This window comes from Mesocricetus auratus, unplaced genomic scaffold, assembly GCF_017639785.1.
Source record: "Mesocricetus auratus isolate SY011 unplaced genomic scaffold, BCM_Maur_2.0 Super-Scaffold_4256, whole genome shotgun sequence".
NCBI lineage: Eukaryota > Metazoa > Chordata > Mammalia > Rodentia > Cricetidae > Mesocricetus > Mesocricetus auratus.
In genome coordinates, this window is record NW_024429182.1 from 74,564,249 (window position 1) to 74,584,950 (window position 20,702).

General features: G+C 40.9%; 1 long non-coding RNA gene across 2 annotated transcripts in view; it reads left to right on the plus strand.

Annotated features, from left to right (window-relative positions):
• The window catches only part of LOC121134637, a 34,052-nt gene extending 14,135 nt beyond the window's left edge, over positions 1-19,917 (plus strand). The window contains exons 2-3 of one of the 2 annotated variants that reach the window (XR_005871729.1): positions 17,571-17,636; positions 19,836-19,917. This is a non-coding gene — a long non-coding RNA (uncharacterized LOC121134637). Of the gene's footprint in view, positions 1-17,570; positions 17,637-18,156; positions 18,411-19,835 lie in introns of those variants that run through there. The other variant, XR_005871730.1, reaches the window with a different exon arrangement.
• The last annotated feature ends 785 nt before the right edge of the window (positions 19,918-20,702 follow it).

Below are 20,702 nucleotides of genomic sequence, written 5' to 3' on the forward strand. Positions count from 1 at the left end.
TAACTAAAATCCAAAAAAAGAGGGAGGGTCCCTGTGAGGGATTTTTGCTTAATTTGAAGTAGGTAGATTCACTTCCCTTCTGGATCTTTGAGGCAGGAAGACATACACCTTTATCTGGATTATGAGGCCAGAAGACACGCCTTTAATCTGCTGGATTCCACAGATTCTTCTGGAAGCCTATATAAGGACATGGAAGAGCCTTTGCTCTTTGCCAGTTGGCCCTTTCATTATTGCAAGTACATTCCTTCACTGGCATTAGAACCAACTTCTCTGTGAATATGTCATATACTAAAGATCAGTTGAGACATCTAGCCTTATGGACTGAGTCACTACTGGATTCCTGGATTTTCTATTCATAGGCCACCATTGTTGGATTAGTTGGACCATAGCTTGTAAATCATTCTAATAAAAATTCCATATATTCTACAAGTTATTCTAAAGAACTCTGACTAATTCATGGATGAAGATGAAAGACTTGAGAAAAATAAGCTGATGTGGCTAATGACAGAATGGGGCACTTCTGATAGGGGACTTAGTATCTGCCTCTATAGAATTTAAATTGAGCTGAATTTAGGTCATGGGGTAGGAATGTACTTAGAAAATGCCAATAAACAGAAGACAAGCAGGCCATGATGATCTCTTCATATCGTAACTGAGAGAACCACACCCAGTTAAAGGATAACAGCAAAATGATGGAGTTTTTGAAATGTAGAGATTTCAGTTGGTAAGAGAAAGACAGGATGGTCTTATTTGTCTTTTTCTTTTATTATTGAGATTACAATTTAATAACACAATCTTTCCCATTCCTTTCATTATTCCAGTCTTCCCACATACCCATCCTTGCTCTTTTTAAAAAATCCATAACCTCTTTTTTCATTAACTGCAGTTCTATCAATATATGTATATGCATATATTTCTTAATACAGCCTGCCCAGTTTGTAAAATGTTACTTGCATGTATGTTTTCAGGACTGAAACTCCTGTCTTAATGACTGAGCACTAAGTAAATAAAAGTCCACTCTCCACAATGGGAGATGCCCAGAGAAAACAGAGGATGTGATACAGACAGGGAAAGTGCTCCACCCAGAGCCCCTTTTCTTCCAAATATCAGAGATGCACAGGCCTCCCATGAGGGAAAATAAATCAAGAATTTGAGACTATTTCACTTGACCCTCCCTTACAGACCAGATGCTTCAGAGAACTCAAGGCATGTTCCATTTGCCAAGCTCTACCTCATTTCAGCAGCCCCTTCCCAGTGCATGCTGATTTTATTTAGTGCCCAACTTATCACTGTTGCTTGGGTTTTGAGAAAAGTTCTCATCATGTATCCCAGGGTGAGTTTAGATGTGATCCTTGAGCTGAAGTTTCATCATCAAGTAAAGAAAGGAAGGAAGGAAGGAAGGAAGGAGGGAAGAAGGGAAGGAAGGAAGGAGGGAGGGAAGGAGGGAGAGAGGGAAGAAGAGAGGGAGGAAGAGAGGAAAGGAGGGAGGGAGGGAGGGAGAGAGGGAAAGGAAACAGAAGAGACCAGAATCCTGCAGTCCCCTCTGAGGTTGTCCTTAGTGAGTGGTGTGCTTTGATTACAGCTCCATCACCCTGTCCATTCCCGTGCCAGTCTCACAATGTCACCTGAGACAGGATGTCCTTCCAGAGAAATGTTTACAAAACCTCCAAGTGACCAAATGATCTGGCAGGAGGACTTGTAGAAGCAATGCTGTGTCCATTGGCCATTAAGTCACCTACAGTCCGGTCTTTGCTTGGGTTGGCTGCCAAGACACTAATTCCTAATCCCTTTACCTGCTCATGTTTTTATCCCTTTGGAATTATGAAAATCAATTTGTCCTTTTGGTTGTTGTTGATGACAAAACAAAAGTTTCTTTTCTACAAAGAAAGGGAGGTATTGCAGTGAGCAGGTGTCAGAAAACCCCAATTAAAACATAGATTTGAATTTCTAAGTAAAAGGCTCGATGGAGGAATAAACAGAATTTAGAACTGCAAGCTGGGGCCTCACAAAGCCATGTCCTCCGCTGCGTCCAAAGAATAAAAGAGAAGACAGAGATTTTTTTGGAAAATATGTCAAAGCTGTTTTGAAAGATGGTTTGTTGGCAGCTGTGGCTCTGCTCAGGAAGCTGGATATCACTGGTGGACTCACAGTGGCAGTTACATATAAAAATGGTCTCAAAGTCCTAGCAAGTAGCTTCTTTGGGTTGAAGGGTTGAGCTGGCAGACATTCTGGAGCAAGTGTTTGCAACCTGAGTGTTCCACTATTGTGACCTGTTATAACTTGCAACTCAAGTTTCTCAGCATATGGAGCTTATAAGCAGTCGGCATTAGTGGAAGGTTTCAGTTCCACATAGGCATAGCCCCAAAGGAAAGTCAGACTGCTCCTTCCCTCTTCCTCCTCCTTCTGATCCCCTCTTTCTCCTCTTCTTCCTTCCCTCCTTCCTCATGGCCAAACACTGAGCACTGCTTTTGCTATGGTGCGCTGCCTCAGTAAGGGCCTGTAATCAGCAGGAGCACAAATAAACTTTTTGATTAGCTCAGGTAATTTTTACAGTCACAGAAAAGTGACTGGCCAAAACCAGCTGCAGTGTAGCTGAGAAGTAAAAGAATGACCTCATTTACACACTCGCTCATCATATAAGAAATAGCACACACCAACAAACATACACATGTATGACACCCATGGTCAAGCACAGAGAGAGCACACCCCAACTGTGTTGTGTCTATCCTTCTTATCTTCCTCTTTCTCCCACTTTTAGGCAGCTGCCCACAAAATCCAGAATAGACCCATGAAGGTTCAGAGATCAACTCTTTTCTTGAGAAGCTGCCTGCCCACACTTCCTGATTCCCTATTTAAGTAATGTGCAAACTATCTTGAGCCTCTGACGTTGTTAACATCCACGTGGTTCCGGTCATCTGTCAAAGCTGATTGGGAACTAGAGTGCTGAGGGCATCAGTCCGTAGGTAGCTGTAGCTGCACGTCTAATATGGGCCCTAGAATGGTAAAGTACCACAGAAACTTGCAGAACACTGCAGGAATTAGGAACAGATGCTGGAAATAAAGCCTCATGCCAAATCCTCTCTTTGCTCTCAAGCACTGAATGACTAGATAAAATCATTTCAATTAAATAAAACCCACTCAGAGGCTCAAGGAAGAAAGGACGGGCCTTGGGAAACTACAGACAATGGAGACCCCTGGACTAAGGAGACAGATCAGACCTTCTGGGGCTGGGACTTTAATTCTCTTAGGGAGAAACTATAATCAGGGATATGGCCACTAATTGCTGCAAGGAGAAAGGACAGGGGTGCCTGAATAAATTAGAGAACTCGGAAAGAGAAGTTAAATCTGAGTCTCCCTGTCTCATAGCTTGGCCAGTCTGCTTTCCCTCGATGGGGAAAAATACCAGGGATAATCAGTTTATAGAGTGGGGAGATTGCTGTGGCTCATGGGTCCATGAGTTTCAACCTGTGGTCACATGTTTCTATTGCTGCAGGCCTGTGGCCAGACAGAACATCATGGTAAGGAGTGTTGATCAACTCAGGGAATTCAGGAAGCAAAAGTGACTGTGGAGGGGGCCAAGGATTCCAGCAGTATCCCTTTCAAGGACTTCTCCAGTGACCTCATTTCTTTCCACTAGACCCATCTCCCAAAGTCTCACCATCTCCCTATAGTGCCATTACAGGTATTTGAGTATAATATTTGTGCCTTGGACATGCATGAAATGCAGCTGATTAATCTCAGTCTTCACTTCCCGCACAGAATAGAGACTCCAAGCCATGAATCTGCTAGGAAAATAAATAAAGAATTGGGGAACTTCTAGCAGAAGTGCCCCTCAAAGCAGATGGCATTAATCCATCTCAAACCTAAGCCTATGATGGACTCCTGTGAGGATAGATTCTTGCTGAATGTGAGCTCACAGCACAAAATTGGCAAAATAAGTTATTAAGTTATGTAAGTTATATTAAAATTATGCAAAACTGAAGTAATTTAGTACCACATTTACTCTCTGCAAATTAAAGAACCTCCAAGGGCTACAAGCCAGCAAGGGAGAAATTGAATCCCAGTGCTTTGGGGGGATAGGATTCAAGAAGCCACAGGGGACAAAGAAACAGGAGTGATGAGAAGAAAGAGCAGAGGAAGTGTGGCTCTTCATTGCGCAATTTACAAGTTAGCCAATGAAGAGCAACCCAAAGTAGATGCTTCCAGTTGGGCAGAGAGTACCATTGGAAGAGGGCAGAGAACTGGAAAAAGCAAGTGGAAGCCCAGTCTAACACAAGGGGAAACTGTTTCACTGGTGATGTCCTCTCTCACCTTTGATGGGTGGCTGCCTGTCTTTGGAGCCAGAAGCTGAGCCTGGTTTCCCTCTACAAAGTGCATTCGTTCGCAGCATCAAGGGAAGCATACTTCTGCACTGGAATGGTTGTAAAAAGAGGAGAGCTGCCTTTTATTCCCTTGTATAGCATCCAGTGTTAGGTCCAACCCCTTGTGTAGCATCCAGTGTCAGGTCCAACCCACCTAGTAGACCTGGTAAAACATTCAGGTTTGGCTCATGAGGAATCTTAGGGAAGTGAAGAGCTATGGTTCTGCTCTCTCTTTTTTCACCATAATATCTACAGACCTAAGCAAGTTCTCTTAGGTAGGGTGCTGGGACTAGAGATGGTAATGGTAGCAAAACCACACGATGGCATCACTATCCTACATGTTTGGATGTGAACCTACTGGCAAATTATAACCTGCCACCCTTGAATGAGTGAGCAGGATGGAAATATCAATTTGAGCAGATGCCTTTTACAAATCCTTCTTTTAAAAAAAGCTACAATTTAAGAAGCTGATGGTCTCTAATATATGAGTTTCAAATTCATCAGTGAAAGAGGGAAGAAGGAGAAGAGCAATGAGGCTTACAGGGAATTTTTGTCACAACAGCAAGAAGAATTGGAGTGCTAACTCTGTCTTTTCAAGAAGATGACATGAAAGTTCCCCGGGTTTTTTCAAACAACCTCATGGGATTAGAGAGAGAGAGGGGAAAGAATTAAGCAAGGCCTCATTGCCTAAAGAATCTCCTAGGATATGGATAGCTATTGCAAGTTTCAAACATAGGATAGGGGGTCAAGAAAATATATGGCAACATGTCTGTGGGGTGGATTGTGGTACTGTAAGCTTCCTTTGAGTCCCTTTGAGCCCTTTGATATTAAGACTTGAGGGAAAGCAATTTCTGTGCTTTAAGCTCCCCAAAGTGAAGAAACAAGATTATACTAACAGCTTCTAGCAAGCAAGGCATCAGACAGGAATGCTGTTTATTTTCTGAACGTTCCTCTCCCTGTGATGGGCTCCAGGCATGTGGAGCAAAATATAAATAGCGGAGGGAATACAATAAGAAGAAACATGCTGGGGTCTCTGACCCTTCTGGGTTCAAGTTCAAGAGGTGGGAGGCTCTGACTAGAGGGTGTGGAGAGCTTGGGGATAGTGCTCATACTTCAACAGTTTCCTGCCCAAAGAGCAAGAGGTGAGTGTGAAGTTCACAGAAGGGGATTATTAGAGGAATTTGGGGTGAACTACATTGGGTACCCAGATAAAGGGCAGAGGAGATTTCAAACCATTTTGCCATCTATTTCCCTCCTTTCCCATGCCTCTGGGCAGGTGCTTTCAGCATCCTATCTTCATGTTTCTTTTATGCATTTTGACAGTCCAGAAATAATTTGTGCTGAAATCTTTTGTCCTTCTTCCATTTGATGTGAGTATTGCGTGAAGGTGTATAGACAATAACAAAATAACAGCTTACAGTTATTGAACGCTTACTAGGCATCAGGGATTGGCTTATTTAATCTTCACAACTATCTTGGAGGTAAAAGCTGACACTTCTTTCTGCTTGCTGTTAGGATGTAGGTTCACAAGCTCATCAAGATTGAGAACAGAGACTTCAGAAACACAGACCCATTTGGAACTCTATCGGGTGCTGTTCACAGAGCACCATGCAGAAAGGATGATATTGCATCTCTTTGTCACTGGGTTCAAAAGGCCTGAAAAGGTGAATTAAACAAAATGAACCCTCTTAGAACAAATGCTAATGAAAGGGGAAGGAAGGTTGTATTTCCCAAGCAGCTTCATCCCTTCCTCCTATGGCAGCTGCTATGGGGAAAAATGGATGTTTCCGCTGGGCAGAAAATCAACCAAATCTACTTTGTTAGTACAGCTTTTATTTAGGGAAAAGTCAGGCCAAGGGTGAGGGAGTTCCAGGCACCCATACCACCCCACTCCTACCCCTAATTCATTTCTCTGTTTCTATCATCTTGCAAAAGGAAGCTTATCATTATTATGGTTGATGCAATTACTATACATCATTATAAACTAAAGTCCTTAGGCCATAGCAAGAACTTCCTTTGCATTATACAGTTTTATGATTTTTTTTGAAAAATGCTAAATTTCATGGATAACATCATCATGCAATTGTATAGAATAGTTCCATGACTCAAAAACATCATAGCATTCACTATTTTATCACTACCCTCCTCCCCTCCACCAGCTTTTCATTGTCTCTATAGTATTGTCTTTTGTGGACTGTAATACAACTGGAATAATACAGTGTGCAGGCTTATTACCCTGACTTCTTTGGCTGAGCAAATGCTATTAAGTTTTCTCCCTGTCTTATCATGGCTTGAGAGGATATTTCTTTTAAATCCTTGAATAATAGCCAATTGCACAGCTACATTACAAATTATTCACCCAGCTATGTAAGAGAATCTTGGTTGCTTCCCAACCTCAGCTCATAAATAAAGCTGCTACAAGCATGTCTGCACATTGTCATGTATAAGTCTTTAACTATTTTTGGTAGATATCTAAAAGCACAATTGATATATTATATCAAAGCTATGTTTAGCTTTATCTAATCTACTAAACTCTATTCTAAAGTGACTGCCCAATCTCCATTCCTATGGACAAACAGAATTCATTTTTCTGCAGCTTTGTTTGCATTTGATCTTGTCTATCTTTTAAATTTTAGCCAATCTAATGGGCATATAAACCTATCTTATTACAGTCTTAAATTTCTTAATGACATTATATTCAGCACTATTTGTGTTTATTTTCCATCAGTATATTATTTGGGAGAAGTGTCTGTCAAACATGCTTATATTATTTTCCAGACAGGGTCTCATGTATCCCAAACTGGCCTTGAATTTGCTACATAAACTGAGGATGAGCTTGAACTTCCTATCTCCTGGCCTCTATGTCGTGGGTGTAGGGACTGTAGTTGTGCACTGCTTGCCCAGTTTATGTACTCTGGTCTTCATGAATGCTAGGTCAGTACTGTGGCAACTGTGCTGCATTCCCAGCTCTTTTTTGCTCATTTTCATTTAGCAAAATCTTATATTCTCTTGTTACTGAGTTTTAAGAGAAACAGCTGACCTGACAAGGGTTAACTCTTGAATCCCAGGCTGATGCCTGAGAATCCAGCATTGGGCTGATCAAAACCCCCTGAATGGGGGTGTCAGTGAGGGGGCCTAGGCAATCTATGGGGCCTTTGGTAGTTGACCAGTATTTATTCCTGGCATACAAATGGACATTGGGTGCCCATCCCACAATGAGAGATGGACTCTCACCCTGGACTCTTGGGGGAGGTTCTAGGCCCTGTCCTGGATGAAATGGCAGACTATGGACACCCCCATGGAAGAACTCACCCTCCCTGGGGAAAGGAGGCGTATTAGGTAGGTGATGGGAGGGGGTGGGAGGAGGGGAGGGAAAGGGAGAGGGAGGTGAGATTGACATGTAAGAAACCCTGTTTCTAATTTGAATTTAAAATGAAATTTTTTAATAAAAAAAAGAGTCCTTTGTGGGCCCAGAAGAACAGGTAGGCTGCCGGCCTGTGGAGTTCTCCCACTGCCTTGTTCAGCTTCCACAGACCCAATCCATAGTCACTCCTTCCCTCCCCACCCTCCAACACCACTGCTTGTCCCCACAACCACTCCAGTAGACAGCTCGAGTGCAGGCCAGGCATCCAAAAGAACATGTAGGTTACCCACCAGCACACAGAATCCTCCCACTTCATCAGTTCCCACATACAGAATCCTCCATCATCCCTCCATGCCCCAAAACTGTATTGCCTTGTTCCCACCTCCCAACTCCAGTAGATAGTGCCTGCTCAAGAGCAGGTTACACCAGTCAGAAGAAAAGATAGGCAAACTCAGGCAGAGAGAGGCTATCATACTGCTGACTTCCAGAAATCCAGACAGCTCCCTGCCCCAGCAGTGCACCTCCTCCACTCTCTCAGTGACCCACCCCCAGACATACCCCCTCCCCTCCCCATCATCTTGTCCCAGCCTCCAACGCAGGAAGAGATGCCCTACTCAAACAAAGGCTATATCAGTCATTAGAATTTCTTGTATGCTGCTTGCCTGTAGATCTCCCCCACTTTCTCAGAGCACCCAACTCTTCCCCCAATCCTCTTTACTTTGTCCTACTATTCAACATGGATGGAGACTCCCTGCTGAACCAGAGGCCATGATGGATGCCAAAACTCCAGATAGGCTGCCCACCCATGAACCTCCTCCACTTTATCAGTGCTCCTCCCCCATGTGGACACTATCCCAATCCTTCTCCCCTTCTCCTCTACTCTCCTTGCCCCAGTTCCCAACTCAAGTGGTGATGCCCCTGCTCCACAAGAGGTCAAGCTGGCTGCCAGAAATCCCGCCCCCAGATCAGGGAGAACTCCTACTCAATCACAGGATATACAAACCAAAAGATCAAAGAGGAAACCAGGAAAAAATTACCCACCCAACAAAGACAAACTTGGTAATGTTATCTATACCTATAATCACCCCAAACCCAGGTGTCTAAATGCCAGGGCAAGAAAACAAACAACAGCAGCCAGGGTGATATGCCCTCACTAGAACACAGTTTTCTTACCAGAGCAAGTCCTGAATACTCCAATACATCCGAAGAACAAGAAAAATACTTTCAAACCTACTTTTTCTTAAAGATGATAGAGGTCCTTAAAGAAGAACTGACTAAATGACTTAAAGAAATTGAGGAAAAGGCAAAACAATGGAGAAAATGTATAAATCCCATCAAGAAAGTCAATAAAAAACAAACTAAAACTGTTCAAAACTTGAAAATGGAGATATAAGCAATAAAGAAAATACAAATTTAGATAATTCTAGAAATGAAAAATGTAGGCAAGTGAACAGGAGCTACAGATACAAGCATCAACAACAGAATACAAGAGATGGAAGAGATACAATAAATGTTGAAGATATAAAAGAATAAATAAAGTCAAAGAAAGTGGTACATCTAAAAGATCTCTGACACAAAGCATCCAAGAAATATGTGACACTATGAAAAGACCAAACCCAAGAATAATAGGAACATAAGAAGAATCCCAGCTCAAAGGTCCAGAAAATAATTTCAACAAAATCAGAAAAGAAAAATTTTCTAAGCTAATGAAGTAGATGTCTGGAAAGGTACAATAAATAATCTTACAGAACACCAAACAGATTGGATCAGAAAAGAAAGTCCCCAAGTCACACAATAAAACAATAAATATACAGAAAAAAGAATGAATATTAGAATCTGCAAGGGAAAAAGGTCAAGTAACATATAAAGCAGATCTATAAGAATTACATTTGACTTCTCAATGGCCGCTCTAAAAGCCAGAAGAGTGTGAACATGAACAGATGTACCATAGACTCTAACATGCCACAGATGCCAGTCCAGAGTACTATACCCAGAAGAACTTTCAATCACCGAAGAATATGGAGAAAACAAGATATTCCATGATAAAGTCAAATTCAAACAATATCTATCAACAAATTCAGTCCTACAGAATAAATTAGAAAGAAAATGCCAACCCAACAAGATTAACTACTTCATTAAAACACAGGAAATAAGTAGTATCACACCAGCAAAGCCAAAATAAGGGAAACACATACACATTCAAAACCAACACCCCCAATAATAACAACATAACAGGAATTAACAATCATTTGTCATTAATATCTCTCTATATCAATGGTCTCACTTCCCCAATAAAAAGACACAGGCTAACAGAATGGATGTGAAAACAGGATCCATCCTTCTTCTGCATACAAGAAACACACCTCGATATCAAAGATAGATATTGCCTTGGATTAAAGGGTTGAAAAAGATTTCCCAAGCAAACAGATCTAAGAAGCAAGATGGTTTAGCTATTCTAATATAAAAAAAACACTTCAAAGCAAAATTAATCAAAAGAGAGAGGGAAGTACATTTCACCCTCATTAAAAGAAAAACCCACCAACATGATATTTCAAGATGCTATTTCACCCACTCTATATATGATAGAAGACTAATATCCAAAATATATTAAGAACTCAAGAAATTAGACATCAACAAACAAAATAACTCAGTTTAAAATAGGGTACAGATCTAAACAGAATTCTCAATAGAGAAATTTCAAATGACTGAGGAACACTTAAAGAAAAGTTCAACATCCTTAGCTATCAGGGAAATCAAAACTACTTTGAGATTCCATCTTATACCTGTTAGAATGACTAAGATAAAAAACACAAGTGACAGCTCATTCTGGCAAGGATATGGAGCAAGGGGAACACTCCATCATTGATAGTGGGGATACAAACTTGTACAGCTACTATGGAAATCAATATGGCAGTTCTTCAGAAAATTGAGAATTGATATACCTCAAGACCCAGCTATACCACTTTTGGGGATATATATATATATATATATGTATATATATATATATATATATATATATATATATATACTAAATGGATACTCAATCTTACCACAAGAACATTTGCTCAATTATGTCCATAGCAGCTTTATTCACAGCCAGAAACTGGAAACAACCTAGATGTCCCTCCACTGAAGAATGGATAAAGAAAATGTAATGTGATACATTTACACAATGGAGTATTACTTAGCTGTTTAAAGTGAAGTTTACATGCATATGGATGGAACTAGAAAAAAACATCCTTAATGAGGTATCCCAGACCCAGAAATACAAACATGGTATATACTCACTTCAAAGTGGATATTAGCTGCTAAGGAAAGGATAATCATGCTACAATCCACAGATCTAGAGAGACTAAGTAACAAGTTGGGCTCAAGTAGGGATGCATGGATCTCCCTAGTAAGGGGAAGCAGAATAGATTTTGCAGGTGGACTAGGTCTTGTGGGGATGGAAACAGAAGGGATTAGGTGGGTGGGGGAGGGAAAGAATATTGGGAGAGATGACTCAAAACCTAGTGCAGCAGAAACTCCCTGGAATATATAAGTGTGACCCTATCAAAGACTCCTAGCAATGAGGGATATGGAACCTGAACCAGTCATTTTTTGTAACCAGGCAAGGCTTCCAGTGGTGAGACTGGGATATCAACCTAGTCGCAAAACCTTTGACCTACAATGTTTCCTGTCTGCTGGGGTAATGACCATGCAGAAATTATGGGCATGGCCAACCAATGACTGGTTCAGCTTAAGGCCCATGCTTGGAGAGGGATCCCATTCCCAACACTGCCTGGATGGCCAAGAACCAGATGCCCAGTGACTTAGAATAGAACAAAAGAAGACTGGTCAAAAAAGTCAATGTAATGATTCCTAATGATATCTGCCATATTCATAGGTAGGTGACTACCCTAATCATCATCAGGGAGACTTTCTCCAGAAACTGATGGGAGCAGGTACAGAGACCTACAGCCAAACGTAGGCAGAGCTTAAGGAACTCTGCAGAAGAGGAAGATGAAGGGTTATAGGAGTCAGAGGAGTTGAGAACACCAAGGGAACATGGCCCACAGAATAAAATAAGCAGGGCTCATATGGGACTCACAGAGACTAAAGCGACAATCATGGAGTCTTCATGGGTCTGCACTAGATCCCCTGTATATATGTCATGATCATGTAACTTGACATTCTGTGGGACTCCTAAAAGTGGGAATTTGGGGCATCTCTGATTCTTTCAAGTGCTCTTGGAACCTTTTTTCTCTATTAGGTTGCCATGTCCATACTTGATATGAGGGTCTGTACCTAATCTTGTATCTTGTTATGACATGTGCAGTTAATGTCTCTGGAAGACCTGCTCTTTTCTGAAGGGAAACAGAGGAGCAGTGGATCTGGGGTAGAAAGGTAATGGTGGGGGTCTTGGAGGAGTGGAGGGGGGGGAAACTGTTGTCATGATGTAATGTATGAGAGAATAAATTTTAAAAGTGTTCTTTGCATATTTTCAATAGAAGTCCTTTATCAGTTCATATATAACAAATGTATAATAGACCTGAATCATGACCCCCATTACCCTCCTTCCTCTGCAACCCTTCCTCCCCACAAGCCCTGATCTCCTCTCACGACTTCTCTGTGTAACTCACTGAGTTTAATTAGTGTTGCTTCATGAGCATGGGTATGAGGCTACTTACTAAAGCCTGAGTAACTGAAACAGGGACTTCACCACTGAAAGAAACGTCACTCCTTTCCCTAGCCACTGTTAATTATCAACTCAGTCCCCCAGAGATGGGTGGAGCAAAGTTAATCATTTTCAAATCTAAAACTCACTACAAAACGGATATCATCTGGATTTTTTTCACATTCGAGATCTGTTTTGAGCTAGATTTTGTGAAAAATCAGTCCTCCTCCTCCTTTTCCTCCCCTCTTAATTTTTTCCTCCTCTTTTCCTGTTTCTTCTCCACCCCCCTCATCTTCTTTCCCCTCCTCTTCTCCATCCTCATCCTGTTCCTCCTCCATACCTCTCATACAAAGATAAAATCACATTGCACGGACATGTTTCAGATATATTACATGCATAGAAATCTCTAAATTAGACCCATTATTCTCTACAATTAAGAGTCACTAATTTAAAAAGGAAACAAAGAGTTCAACTTCCACAAAAATAGTTTGTTCTTTCTTGTATAAACACCACGACATTGTGATTACTACAGCTGTGCAGTAGACCTGGAAGTCAGGCAGCCGGACTTCTGCTTTGTTCTTCGGGGTGTCTTAAGATAGCCTGGGTCATTGCCTTCCCACATCAGTAGTAGAATCTGCAAGTCATTATCTACAGAATAAACTTGGAAGGTTTTGACTGTGATTATACTCACCCTGTAGGGCAAGCTGAGAAGAATTGATATACTCACAGGCTTGACTACTTGTATTTATGAATATGAACAATTCAAAATTTTTTCATGTATTGGATCTCTTTTATTTATTTAACAATTTTGCAATTTTTCTTCACATAGACTTTAAATTTTTTAAAACTTTTTTTGTTTAATTGTTTTTCATTTTATGTACAAACCCCAGTTCAGGACTCACTCTCTCCTCTTCTCCCCACCCCTTCTCCCTACCCCTCCTCCCATTTCATCCCCCATCCCCTCCTCAGAGTGGGTAAGGCCTCCCTTGGGGAGTCAACAAAGTCTGACATACCAAGTTGAAGCAGGACCAAGACCCTCCCCGTGTATTAAGACTGAGCAAGATATTCCACCATAGAGCTCTAAAAAACAGTTCATGCATCCAGGATAAGTCCTGATCCCACTGACAGCCCCGCCCTCACAACAGATCAAGTCACATAACTGTCACCCACTTTCAGAACACCCAGTTTGGTCCTATGCAGGTTCCCCAGCTATTGGTGCCTATAGAATTTTTGGTGCTGATGCAAATAATTTTTTTCTTACAATTGCAGTTGTTCATTGTTGATATATAGAGCAGAAATTAACATTGTCTATTAATTTTACATCCTGTGACTTTCCTGTAATTATTTATTAGCTATGAATATTTTTTGGCAGTTCTCTAGCACTTTATACACAATTATGCTATATGCAAAGGAAGCTTTTTCTTTCTCATGTTATATAATTCTATTTAATTTTCTTGTGTTATTGCTTTAGCCATATGTTCTATCATGGTACTAAGCAGAAGTGATGAGGCGACATCAGTGCTTTGTTTCTTATTCTGGGAAGAACCTTCCCAATACTCATCAGCAAATATGATACCTGCTGTGCTGATATTTCTGAGGACTGTTAAAAATTGTGTTGGAGAAGTTTTAAGGTTTTTCTTTCATCTGTATTTCCTAAGAATTTAATTTTATGAAAAGATTTGCCAAATGCCTTTCTTTGTAGATTTGATCATGTGACTTTTCCTCCTCAACCTGTTGAATGATGGATTACAATAACATATCCAACTTTGGTTACATGTTGCCAGGGATATCTATGACTATAGCCAAACACAAAATAGTAAGATTATTTGAAGTTCATGAGACTTTCTTGGAAATTTGGTTGTGTGGCTCTGAAGCATGAACACTGTAGATAGTGACATCCTTTCCCAAGGTCAAGATATTGGACACATATACCTGAGTTCAATTTGGTTCTACTCAGTTATTATGCTTGGTTATACATAATTACTTTTCTGTTGTATGTGTCCAATTGTGTACATGTGTACAGCTGTGTATGTGGGTGTGCTCACTTGTTCAGGTACACAAATATAGGTCAGAGGTTGACCTTGGGATGTCTTCCTCTGTTAGTCTTCGAGACAGGGTCTTTCACTGAACCTGGAGTTTGCTACATCACCTAGAGTGACAGAATCCTGAGCCCCTGGAGTCTGCCTGCCTTCGCTATGTCCCCCGAGCACAGGGGTTGGTTGCAGGCTCCTGCAACTGTGCCCCAGCGGGAAATGAACTCAGTTTCTCTTGTTTGCATGGCAAGCTCTTTACACACTGAGCCATCTCCTCGGCTCCACATAATGACTTTTATATCTTGCTGAAATTTCTTTCTAGTGTGTTGTTTTATACTTATTCTTATAGGACATATTAGTACAGTTTTCCTTCCTTATGCTGCCTTAAATGAGTTTGGTATTGAGGTAATAAAGACCTCATAGACCAAGCTCAGGATTGTTTCTTCTGTTCATATCATCCAGAAGGAACTACACAGAAATGGCACCATTTCTTTTTTGGAGGTTTGAAAGAATCCATCAGTAAAACCATCTCTATACAACTCTTTCATTTTTAGGAGAGTTATTGAAAATGAATGTACTTTTTAACAGATATACGACTATTTAAATGATCAGTTTGTTTTTATATAAACTTTGGTAGTTTGTATTTTTCAAAAACTGACATTTTAAGCCTCTTCAAAAGATCATTATTTAGGCAAAGCAATAAGGCAATATGGGATTTACAATTCATATAAGATAAAAATGAACGACAGTAAGACATTTTATGTTTTAAATATACATTTGATGCTGTATGTTTTCTTCTGAGCCTTGTTTTCAATGTATCACAATGTTCTTCTATACTCACAGGATCAGTGCCTTGCCTAATTGTAATCAGAAAGGCTTCCTTGGGAAGCTGATGGGGGCAGATACAGAGACACAGAAGCCCGCAGCCTAACATTAGCTCCAGCAACTTCACAGAAGAGGGAAAGGAAATGAGTGTAGCAGCAAGAGAGGTAGAGAACACCATGAGAACACAGCCCACAGTATCAACTAAGCAGGACTCATAAGGGCTCACACAGACTGACGCCCTCTGCATACAAGCTGTGTTTCTTTAGTTTGGAGTTTTTGTTGGAATCCAAACAATGGGTGTGTGGTTGTCTCTGACCTTTCTGCCTGCTTGTGGGACTTTTCCCCTCCTACTGGGTTGCCTCATCCAGTCTTGATATGAGGGTTTGAACCTAGTCTTATTGCATCTTGTTATGCCGAGTTTGGTTGGTATCACTGATAGACCTGCTCTTTTCTGAAGGGAAATGGAGCAGCGGTGGATTTGGGGGAGAAGGGAGGTAGGAGGGGGCTTGGGAGGAGGGGATGGAAGAGAGACTGTAGTTGGGATGTATTATGTGAGAGAAGAATAAATAAATAAAATAAAAAACATTTAAAATTATAATTTATTATTAAGTGTGTGTGTGTGTGTGTGTGTGTGTGTACATAATGTGTTAAGTGAGGGCTGAAGTTTGCCTCAGAGCTCATATGGAGGTCAGAGGAAAACTCCGTGGAGTTGGTTCTCTCAGTCCACCCTGAGGTGGGTCCCAGGGATCACTCTCTGGTCATTAGGCTTGAGGGGCAAGTGCCTTCATGTCACTAAAAATCAAACATGCCAAGCCATCTCTCAGGCCTCCAATGTATTTCTGGCAGGTGGGTTTTTTCTGTTCTAATGTTTAAAATATTTTAAATTTTTCTCCAGAGACTTTAGCTGGCCCATGTGCAAGTGAAAAGCATGTTTGGTGTCTGTTTTTGTTTGCTTTAAATTTTTTTCTTCTCAGTTTTCTGTTGTGTATTTCTGACTGAATTTCCTTTGCTGCTTGTGGGCACACCCCAGCTGATCCCTACTCTAGGCTTATGAGTGTGGAGATTTTTGTTTTTGCTTTTACTTAGAATGTGTTGCCTTCGGTAACTCTTCCTGTGAGTTAAGGGGAATGTGCATTGTGATATTTTGGGTGAGAAACCCTATGAATTTCAGTCATCTCCAGGCTGCTCTGTGCAACAGTACAACTCCGTACTCACTGCTCTTCTGCCCAGCGATTCTGTCAGCTGCTGGCAAAGGGGGTTGGCATCTCCAGTGTCTCCTCTCTCCACCCGTGCCTTGGGTGCCTTGACACTATTCTTAGATGTGTGAAGCTTAAAGACTGCTTCGTCTTCCTGTGGGATTCACTTCTTCAACTTATGTCAAGCTCTTTGCCTTTAACATTTTTTTCTACACTAAATTCCGATTTGGATCTGGGTCTGTTAGAGGCTGAGTCTGAAGGATCACAAGTTCAAAGTCAGCCAGGGCTATAGAGTGAGTTCAAGACCAACTTGGGCACCTTAGATTCTGTCTCAAAGTGAAAGTAAAAAGAGGTGTGGAGCAGAAACAGCTGATCTGAGCTAGTGGGAGCTCACTGACTCTGGACTGATAGGGAACCTTTATAGGATCAAACTAGGCCCTCTGAATGTGGATGACAGTTGTGTGACTAGGGCAGTCTATGGGGCCACTGGCAGTGGGACCAGGATTTATCCATAGTGCTTGAACTGACTTTTTGGAGCCCATTCTCTTTGGAGGGATACCTTAGTCAGTCTAGATATGGGGGGGGGGGTGTACTAGAGTTCATTGATTCCCCATGGGAAACCTTATCCTCTCTGAGGAATGGATGGGGGGTGGGGTGGGAGGAAGGAGGGGATAGCAGGAGGGGGAAGCAGGGAACTGTGATTGTTATGTAAAATGAGAAAAGACTTTTCAAAATAAAAAAGATAAAAAAAGAGGTGGGGGATATACATCAGTATGAGACTGCTTGCCTAGCATGTGACTCTAGGTTGATCTTTAGTGACTTGAAAATGAAATAAAACAAAAGTCTGATTTGACTTGAATTAATATAGATAGAGTACATATCTTCTGATTATGTGCTAGTATAACTTTCTCTATCCATTATTTTTATTTTATTTGTGTACTGCATTTAAAATTGACTGCTTATCTACAAATAGATTATATTTTTAACTGCTGTAACAACCTTATCTTTCACTTGAGATATCCAGACTGTTCATGTTTAAAGTAATTGATGTCCTTTGAATAATACCTACCATGTTGGAAGCCTTTTGTTCCTTTTGTTTTCTTTATTTCATCAGTTATTTCTCTCTTCTTTTAGTGTATCTATTATATCCCTTTTTAAGCTGGTGACTGAACTAGAGACTACCATACATCTATAGCCAATGTAAGTATACTGTAATTTTTCTTTTTTCTTAATTATTAGTTTAGCAGCATGAAAATTTGATACTCATATAAAGTAAGTAATGATAAAATCAAAGGATAAATATTATATACCTTAAATATTAAAAACATCAAGCAATGAAATGTACACATTTTTGAGGTCAAGTGTGGTATTAAGACAGGAATATAATATATCCTTAACAAATCACAGTAACGAACAATGTTATCTCTTTATTGCTACTTGGTATTGGCTATGTCAAGCTACTCTTTTAGTTCATGATAACCTCTTCAAATCATTCATGTACTATATGATAGGTTATTATGAACAACAGCAGCTCTATTGCGTTGTGGAGTTATATGTGTCTATCTTAATGTATAACCTCCATGCAAATAAAAACCACAGTGAGCTATCAACTGGCCCTAGTTAGAATGGCTATCATTTAAAAGACGAAGAATAATGTGTATGACTTCCCTTCAGCCTACATCTCCATTAGTATCATTGTTTTTGTCTGTAATTACTTCAGACACAATGGAACACAGCACAGAAATTCCTTAAAAACATGGAAAATAGCCTCCTGTGTGATCCAGTCAAGCATATTAACCAAGAAGATGGTCTCCACACATCAAAGACACCTGCTTACTCATTTCTGTCACTGCACTGTCCACTAGAGCTATGATATGATACAGAACCAGCCTACAGGTCCAGCAGAGGACAAATAGATGAAGAGAATGGAGCACATGCACACAGTGGGTACATCTGGAAATCTAGAATGCCACGTGTCCCTACAAAGAACATCATTTTGTCAATTTATACAATATGGAAGACAGTGGAGATCAGTATGGTAAATGAGATAAACAGAGAAAGACAACTTTCACATGATCTCACTGACATGGAATCTAAAAGTGTGGATTTGAGTAACAGAGACTGGGAAATGAAGGGAGAGCAAAGGATTAGAGGGCTGATCAGAGCTCTGAGTTGCAATTATAAGGGCCAAGAAGTTGCAATTATAAGGGCTAGAGTGTATGGTGTACTAGCAGCATAGTAAGGCTGTGACAGCTACAGATCCTCATCCTTTATTACACAGTGTTGAAGAAAAAGATTTTAAGGTTTTTCCCTATAAACGTGATAAATTTTGGGGAGACAGGTACAATTAACCAGCTTTATAGTATCTACATGTGTTAAAATACCCCATCTTCTTGATGTCTATAACCATCCTGGAGCCTTCATCCAGGTACTGATGGAAGCAGAGGCAAACACCTACAGTTAAACACTGAACTGAACCCATGGAACCCAGTGACAGAGAGAGAGGAGCAATGAGCAAATTGGCAAAGAATTGGCTGGCAAAACCAGCAGAGACAGCTGATCTGAACAGGGGAGAGCTCTTGGACCCCAGACAGACAGCTGGGAGGCCAGCATGGGACTGATCTAGACCCCCTGAGTGTGAGAGTCAGTGAGGAGGCCTGGGCAACCTATGGGGCCCTGAACAGTGGATCAGTGTTTATCCCTGGCATACAAATGGACTTCGTGTGTTCATAACACAAAGAGGGATGCTCTCTCAGCCTGGACTCTTAGGGGAGTGCCTGGACCCTGCCCCGAGTGAAATGACAGACTTTGGATATCCCCTATGTGGAAGGAAGTGGGGATAGGGTGGGAGGCTGGGGGGGGATGGTAGAGGGGTATGGGAGGAGAGGAGGGAGAGGGAACTAGGATTGACATGTGAAGCAAGCTATTTAAAATTAAAATAATAAAAAAACCCATCCTCTCATTAGGCCTGCTTTTAATGCTTTATGTATTAGGTAAAAACAACTTTTATTCTTTAAAAATACTACCATTTAGTTGGGTGTTGATGGTACACACCCTTAATTCTAGCACTCCTGAGACAGAAGCAGGTAGATTGCTGTGAAATTAAGGCCAGCCAGATCTATAAAGTGAGTTTCAGGGTAGGCAGAGATGTTGCACAGAGAAAACCTGTCTTGAAAAATCCAAAAACAAACAACAACAGCAAAACATCAAGCAACCCCCCCTAAAAAAACCAAAACCTATCATTTAAAGTATGCCTCTCAGTACTGCCTTATGATCTTGTGGAATGGCTGCTAGTATCTTTCCCAGAACACTCTACCCATCTTAGTCAAGCTTGTCCTTGCCTTTTCCAGTCTCAGTACCATTAACCCCAGTTATCTGTCTCTGGTTTTTCCTTTGCAGGTATTTCATGCAACCCTTCTGCTTAAGAAAATAAAGAAATGGTGCAATCTGGTCTCTTGTGTGGGCTCCGGTTTCCTTTCTGTTGCTGTGACAAAATACTTGGACCAAAAGCAACTCGGAGGAAGGATGGGTTTGCTTTAGCTTGCCGGTGACCATCCATCATCAAGGAAGGCCAGGACAAGAGGATTAAGCAGGACACTGGAGCAAAATCCGTAAGCTTACTGCTTTCTTATTCAGCTCTGAACAATTCACCCAGGAAATGTTGCCTCCCACAGTGGGCAGGTCTTTCCTACATCAGTTATAATCAACATGATCACACACACACACACACACATGCCCATGGGTTAATCTCATCATGCAATTCCTAAGTTGAGACCTCCTTTCCAAGTGACCTAAGGCTGTGTCCAACTGACTGTTACAGTGACTAGTATGTTGTGTAAATTTAATTCACATATACCTCAAGTATTTTTCCACATAATCTTTAAATCCTTCATAGTAAAGTTGCCTGTTTTTCTATTGAGAAAACATCAGAGTGAAGGTACTGATTTCCTTCTTAGGGATTGTTGCCAAGTTATCATTATAACATGACAAGGGACATCGCTATGCATGTGGCTTCTCTCAAATGTGTCTTTACTTTCTTTGGGTCTAGGTGCAAAATTTGCATAAAAACACAAACAGTGGTAATAACCTTTAGAAGAGTTGCATTAATTTTCCACTTTACCGACCATACATGAGGTACTTGTATTATTAAGATGATGCTGTGAACGGTGAATATATATGTATATGCATATAATATATGCATATATAATTTATATACATAATATGATATCTTAGAGGTGCCTTTGCTTGTGACATTTGGCTTTGTAA